Source organism: Mustela nivalis (genome assembly GCF_964662115.1).
Source record: "Mustela nivalis genome assembly, chromosome: 3".
NCBI lineage: Eukaryota > Metazoa > Chordata > Mammalia > Carnivora > Mustelidae > Mustela > Mustela nivalis.
Genome location: NC_139022.1, coordinates 8,010,660 through 8,018,238, shown reverse-complemented (window position 1 = coordinate 8,018,238; position 7,579 = coordinate 8,010,660). Strand labels below are relative to the sequence as shown.

General features: G+C 43.5%; 1 long non-coding RNA gene across 3 annotated transcripts; it reads right to left on the bottom strand.

Moving 5' to 3' along the window:
• Positions 1–781: 781 nt before the first annotated feature.
• LOC309861280 lies at positions 782–6,953 on the bottom strand. Of its 3 annotated transcripts, XR_014309844.1 has the most exons (4): positions 4,546–6,923; positions 4,026–4,207; positions 1,122–1,734; positions 782–1,088 (listed from the first exon to the last, which is right to left on the bottom strand). It is a non-coding gene; the product is annotated as an uncharacterized lncRNA (long non-coding RNA). The 3 variants fall into 3 exon arrangements; XR_014309843.1 differs by having other exon boundaries at positions 782–1,734; XR_014309842.1 differs by lacking the exon at positions 4,026–4,207 and having other exon boundaries at positions 782–1,734; positions 4,546–6,953.
• Positions 6,954–7,579: the final 626 nt, after the last annotated feature.

The window sequence follows — 7,579 nt, the reverse complement described above, 5'->3', positions numbered from 1 at the left end:
ATTTGATGTATTGGACAGCTCACTGTGATGGTAAATAGGTTAAAAAATTATCTACATAAAAAAATGAACCAAATAGTGGGAACAAATTAAAAATAAAAGTTGTCCTATGAAGTAGTGGTGGTCTCTCTTAGTCTTTTTTTTTTTTTTTTTTCCTTTCCTGATTGGTTTTCTGGGGGAGGTGCCTGCCACGTGGGTTTTCAGTCAATCATGTTCCCTGAGTTAAATCCTCCCGCCCTCCTAAAGGGGGTGGGCTCTGAGGAAACTGGCTTTTTCAGGCTTATGTTCTCTGGAGGGTTTTATGTTTGTTCACTTTTGTCTTTGTCTCTCGCCTTGACCACTTTTGGTGGTTTTTGTAAGTTTAGAGGAAAGCAAACTGCACCCTGACCTCCCTCTCAGAGAGAAGCCTCAGTCTGGTCCCCTCGGGGTGCTGCAAGTCCCATTTAAATTCCCCCTTGGCCACTGGCAGAGCAGGTTCTGAGTCGCGGTCCCTGGGGACGCAGGATCTTCTGCTTGTTCTCAAAACCATGGCAGCAGTGGCTATCTGGGCAGCTCTAGACTACCAGAGTGGTTCCAAGCAGCAATCCCACCCTGGGATTTTCCCCCTGGCCTGGACTGGGAGTGCCTGGTCTTTCTGGGTCTAAGAGCACCAGGGTTGCACACACCTCTCTCAGGGGATGGTGAGAGGCGCTTGTGTTGAGGCACATTCTGTAGCAAGGCTTGATGTTCTGCCATTGAAAGACCCGCGGATCCCCTTACCCAAGAATTCAACACTGCCACAGGATGCAAACAGCAAGAGGTTCTTTATTGTTACGCAGGCGCCTGCGGGTGGTCAGCGCGCGCCTGCAGGTGGTCAGCAGCTCCTGCTAGCTGAGCACCCCTGGCTGGGGTGGTGCAGGATTTTTATAGACAGGTACAAACAAGTCCCGGATGGGACGGGGCCGATTGGCTGACAATTTGAACATTTGAAAAAAGGCATACTTGGTGTTAGCAGATTGGCTTTGGAAGACCCCCTCGCGCGAAGAGAAAGGCGGGAAGGGGAAACAAAGAGGGGAAGTTTGACCTTATTACTCAGCAGAAAGACATCCTGTCTACATGACTATGCAGCCTCCTGTCTACGTGACCTACGTGACCATGCAGCCCCCTTGCCTATGTGCCCATGCCTCGGCTATTAGGAGAAGGTATCTTGTTCAAACAGGAGACAAGTGTCATGCCCTAAAAGCCAAGCAGTAACAGAAAGGCAAAAGAGCAGTTACATTGAATTCAACCCTGGGGGAAGGGTCTTTTCACTGCAAGGGGAGGAGGGGTACTCCTACACAACAAAAGAGCAGTTAATTAGTTAACGACGGGGGGGGGGGGTCTTTCATTCCCCCCTTTTTCTTGATCATGGATAGAATCTTATATCTATTTGTCCTTTTCTTGCACTAAGTGGGGTGCAAGGCGCCAGCTTTTGCTTTCTCCTCAGCCAGCCTCCTGCTCCTTCATTTCCCCCTGAACAATCTTGACCCTGAAATCTTTAAGGGGGTTGAAGTCGAAGGTCTCATCTTCTGTAACTTCTTCATGCTGAATAGGGGCGCAGAGCTGTCCCTACCTACTGGGGTCAATATTGATCAGGGTAGGAATGTATAAGGGAGTTAGGAAAGGTGGAGGCAGCTGAATCCTGCGCTGACAGTGAAGAGGCATCCCCGCGCGCGAGAAGGATCGTCTGCTGTGGTGTAGTCATTGTAACAATGAAGTCTCGAAGCGCACCAAGTAGAGAAACAGTGAACAAAGCAACATATTAAGATTAATAAGGCAATAAGAATGAGAAGCCAGAAAAGGAGATTCGGCCATAGTCCTCCTTCAAATTAGGAACTTAACCATTTACTGAGAGAGAGAGAAGGATCTTGTAGGGCCTTAATCTGGGTGTTCATATCCCTTATTATTCCTGTGACATTTTTGTGATAGTCTGGGATGTATACGCAACATTCTGTCTTGATAATTGCGCATGTGCCACCCTGGGCTGCTGTCAGGACATCCAAGGCCATCCTATTTTGTAGGACTGCCTTGCATATCTGTGACACTTCGGTATTAAGCTGGGAGATGCTATTTAGTGAATCATTGAATGCCTTTGTAGTATATTTATTAAGGGCTTCTACATGCCACCTGACATCCTCTAGTCCCGCAGATGGAACAAAGATGGATGCTAAGTGATCACACCATTTAAAAACAGATCGTGTCCATCTTTGTTTCAAGTTGGGGAGATTAGCTGGAGTTGTAATAGTTTTAGTAATGCACCCATGAATCCAGGCAAATCCTAAAGTACAGCGACCTATCCACCCTGGAGGAAGCCAGGGCCACAGGTTGGTTCCACATATCCAGTGGGTTCCGTTTGGAGCTGGCCATCTGATGCCAGGTCGCCTTGCCCAATCAGTAGCAAACCAGTCAGTAGCCTGGAGTACTATTACTTGGGAACACATTTCTAAAGACAGCCATCCTAGATGTCATGTGTTATTTGCCCAAGTATCATACATATGATTTCTTTGTTCCCAGCATAAAACTGTCTTCTGACTGAGCCATCTAATCGTGGGTGTAAGCCACAGATATGTATCCCAGATTTGATATATGCCATTCTTAGTATAGCGATAAGGAGGGTTTTGTAACTTAGGCCCATATTTGATTGGGGAGTTATGGCTTGATAGCCATCCCCTTTCCTTCCAAATAGCCCCATGGGCATGTAGTACCAGGAAAGCATATTTGGAGTCAGTGTTAATGTTTATTTTTAGGCTTTGGCAATTGCAAAGTGCTAGTGAGCACTATGGCATACCTAGCTGTTCTTATTTTTTCTATGAAAACTATTGTCATCAGAAAACCAACTGTCATTCGTATTTTTAACAGGGACATCTTAAATCTGGCCATATAGAATAAGCAAGATCAATAACCTTTGAACATTTTTGCTCTATAGAGAAAGAAGTACAGTGGTCAGGTTCGGGCATATTGGTAACTAGGTTTAAAGTCTGACAAGTTTTAAGTATTAATTCTGGCATATCTATAAGTATAGTCCAATACTTAATTAGTTGGTTTCTATCATCCACTGATTGCCTTTGAATTCTAAGACAAATCTGGACCTGATGTGAAGTCATTACAGTCAGGGACTGTCCCATAGTGAGCTTTGAGGCTCCTTTTATGAGGGCTGTTCTATGCTTAGCTAAAGCATCTATTTGCAATTGCACCTCAACAGAAGTGGCCTCTAGGATAAATATGACTATGGGATGAAACCAATAAGAAGACCTTTGAGTGGTCCAGCCTTAACAATATCCTGATTACAGAGGATCATTGGCAAGTGAGAAAACTTGTCAAGAGATAAGGGGAGTTCCCCATGCATCATTCAATCCACTCATAAAGAAAATGGGGTCATCCACGGTGCCTCCAAGTCCATAGTTAATCCTATGGAGTGTGACAGGTTGGCTTTTAGGCAATTTCATTATTCCAGCCACACACAAGGTGTTAGTTAAGTTATATAATTGTAGGGAATTAATCCCATTTTCCAGTTGTTTAATCATGTGCCCTGGGGTCTGCGAATATCCCCACAAAACAGTAAGATCGACTAAAGGAGCTATTGTACAACTTCTCTGAAGTTTACCTCAAATTGTTTAGCTTAGGTAAACATTTAAAGATAATCAAATCTAGAATTTAACATCCATAAAGGTGTGTTACTAAAACAATTTTTCTCTCTAAAATAACCCTCATTTACAGAGATAGCCAAATCAGGACTAATTCACTTGTGAAACAAATCCAGTTTTTACAAACTTGGCCTAATTATTTACATAAGCTCAGCAAGAACAGTTGAGTGTGATCATATAGATCTTTTAGAATCTGCTTTGCTGGAACTTGTTATAAGGAATCTCTAGGTTGAACTTTTAGTAGCCTCTCCGGGACAGAAGCCAAGCCCTGTACTTGCCATCAGGCATGCCTGCAATACCTGTTGATTTGGGCGAGTTCCTCTTCTGAGTCTCTGCACCTACCAAGGAGTGACATCCTTTACTCACCTGGTGAGGCTGCTGGGAACTCTGTAAGCAAGGTATCAGGCCAACAGTCCCAAGGGGCTTTATGGCTCCAGGTTTCATAAAGTCAACCTTAGTTCCTTTAAACTGTCTGCTCGTATCTGAGTCTTTTCAAATATGACATCCCAGTCAAAGCCTTGGTAAAATAACCAGTTTCCAATGGTGTCCTGTTAAAGGAGAACAGATTCTTATTGAACTTATGCAAATGACTGATTGCCATGGAAGAATGAATACTTACTGAGACCTTTTGGTTTCAGAGGGCTCAGATAGAGAGAAAAGCTGAATGCTTTGATTTATTTGCAAATCAATACTTTTACATCTCTGTAAATTACAGATAACTAGGAGGAAGTATTCCTAGTCTGGAAGAGCAAACATTAGAGAGAACCAGCAATGTTTAAAGTAAGATAAAACATTAAGGGACACAACACTATAATCTTTTAGTTCATTTAGTTCCATGTTACTAATTCTGGTGAATGCAGCTTTAGTCCGTTATGGAAATTCTTACCCATTTCAGTTTTAGGATTTTCAAGTATATCAAATATCTGTATTTGTCCTGAAAGTCCTTTATAGGAATCTCCTTGAAGATAAAACTCATTTTACAAGAGAATTAAAACAATATAAATGCCAAAAACTCAGAATGGATATGGTTAGAGCTAAAGAGACATGGGAGTTTACAATTTAGCTGCAAGGAAATCAGGTTATTTCTGTGATACATAACATTTCCATAATTACAGTATCAAGCGGTGATCTCTCAAAACATTAAAACTTTAGGAAGTGCGTAGAATCTCTAGAATAGTTATAGTATTTTCCCAAATGTAATCCAAGGTTTATCATTGGTTTAGTAGTACTTCATGAGCAACTTCACATACCGAGGAAAAGCCTGAGTTAAAGAGATTTACAATTTAAATCCTGTCAACATTTCCTAAAATCTTAGAAAGTGTTGAAGCACATGCCTAAATATAATTAGGGATGTTAAACACCTGATAAAACAAAACATAGAAACTGGGTTTTCTGGGCTGGCAAAGAGAAAACCATTTACATTTTCTTAACAGCAGATCAATTGATCTAAGAAAACATTGTCCTTTTGAACAGAGACAATTTCAGTCTTGTACCAATGTACCTTTAAAATCCATTCATTTCAATCTTAGTTCATTCTTGATCATGGCTAAAATTCCTTTTCTGAAGATTTCCATTCACAAACCTTCTACAACTTTCCTTTGCATTCAGGTTTTGTCCCAAGCCATTTCCTTCCAAACAACCATCTCATTTAGGACAAAATTACCTTCTCTTACCTTCAACAAAATGTATTCCCATTCCTTAAATCTTTCTTACATATCTCCTACTTTCCTACATACAGTTTCCCTTTATTTCCATCAGTCTTAGTTGCACTAAGCAGAACTTTGTATTCTTAGAAACACCTTTAGTTATTAACCAATTGTGAACTGTTACAACAGAATTCTTCAGGTGGCAATTTATCAATCAGTTAAGTGGCAAACAAGTTTACCAACAGATTTAAATACTCTTAGTTTCTTTGCAGTAAGAAGTCAAAAGCACAAACCTACATCCAGTAATTAACGACTTAGCTTTTTATCCTGTTTGGTTAAGATATAGATGTCCACAATTCAATTCCATTTGTCATCCAAGCGAAACTTTAAAACTTTCAGGTTACCAAGACTTTGAAAGCTATTTCAGCAATTACCCATTAGAAATTTGAGACAATTAACCACCAGTTTAGTCATTCCTTTGCTAACAAATTTTAACAAGTAACACAAGCTTATCTGACCTTCAGTAAACTGATAGAATAAAAGTTTCACATTTACTGCTGTAACTTCAAAGACACGTCTTATCTTAATTAAACCAACAAACTTAACTTAGTTCCAATACTGATTTACGTACCACCTGGACCCACTCCACTCTGAATGTTTACCTGAGACATGCGTGGGAAGATCTGGAGTGGGGGTGTTCTTCTTGCTCCTTGACAATGAAGAGAGAAGGAGCCATGGTGCATGATCTAGAGGCTAGTCATGCAGGCTGCACCCACGCTGGTGCAGAAACAGGAGAAGGGGGAAACAGAAGAAACAAAGTGCTGCCAGGAGGCAGAGAAAGGATTCCCGGTTTTGGAGCTCCTAAGCCCCAACAGAGGAGCAGACGCCATGCTTTCCCACCAGCAAGGGGGGAGGGGTTAAGCAGTCTAAGTCGGACAGAGAACACAGGGAAACTTCCCCGAAACAAAGAGAGTTTCTGCAGCTGCTTGGGAGTATTCCTTATAGTCTCTGTCTTGAGTTAGACCAACCCCAGTTGGCTCCAGTTAACCTTAATCAAGGGAAACACAAAGGGCGACGAGAAAGACACATAAAACAATTAACAAGCCGGCAAAGAAAAACGCTGCACGATTTCAGTGCAACACCGAAAGTACAGATTCAGACGGCTGCGAGGAATTGCAAGTTTCCTCTGAGGCCTACAGACAGACGTATCCCTTGGATACTTGTGGGGCCCCAAAAAACCGGGCCCCTCTGATCCCTGGGGCGTCCCCCAGGGTGGCAGGGGAGAAGTCCGAGTTCATCAACTCCTTCTCAAGCTGCCCAGAATACAGAGCTAATACGCGTAGTAGTACAGTCCTATACAGGTGTATAGGCAGGACAGAGGACAAACGAGAACACGAGACAGGAGACAAGAACACAGTTATTAAAATTTAAATGCTGGCCAGCTTACCTCCCGGTGGGAGTTGGTTGGATCCTTGGGCAGGAGTCAGATGATCTCGGTGGGACCTCCAAATGAAAGACCCGCGGATCTCCTTACCCAAGAATTCAACACTGCCACAGGATGCAAACAGCAAGAGGTTCTTTATTGTTACGCAGGCGCCTGCGGGTGGTCAGCGCGCGCCTGCAGGTGGTCAGCAGCTCCTGCTAGCTGAGCACCCCTGGCTGGGGTGGTGCAGAATTTTTATAGACAGGTACAAACAAGTCCCGGATGGGACGGGGCCGATTGGCTGACAATTTGAACATTTGAAAAAAGGCATACTTGGTGTTAGCAGATTGGCTTTGGAAGACCCCCTCGCGCGAAGAGAAAGGCGGGAAGGGGAAACAAAGAGGGGAAGTTTGACCTTATTACTTAGCAGAAAGACATCCTGTCTACGTGACTATGCAGCCCCCTGTCTACATGACCTACGTGACCATGCAGCCCCCTTGCCTATGTGCCCATGCCTCGGCTATTAGGAGAAGGTATCTTGTTCAAACAGGAGACAAGTGTCATGCCCTAAAAGCCAAGCAGTAACAGAAAGGCAAAAGAGCAGTTACATTGAATTCAACCCTGGGGGAAGGGTCTTTTCACTGCAAGGGGAGGAGGGGTACTCCTACACAACAAAAGAGCAGTTAATTAGTTAACGACGGGCGGGGGGGGGGCGGGGTCTTTCACCATCTGGCAAGGCTCCCAGCCCCTCACAGGAGCCGGACCCCAAGCAATCTCGGTTGCGTTGGCTGCTCAGGGAGCTAGACCTAGTCTCTCTGCTGCCCTTTCTTTGGCTCAGCACCAGGGGAGGC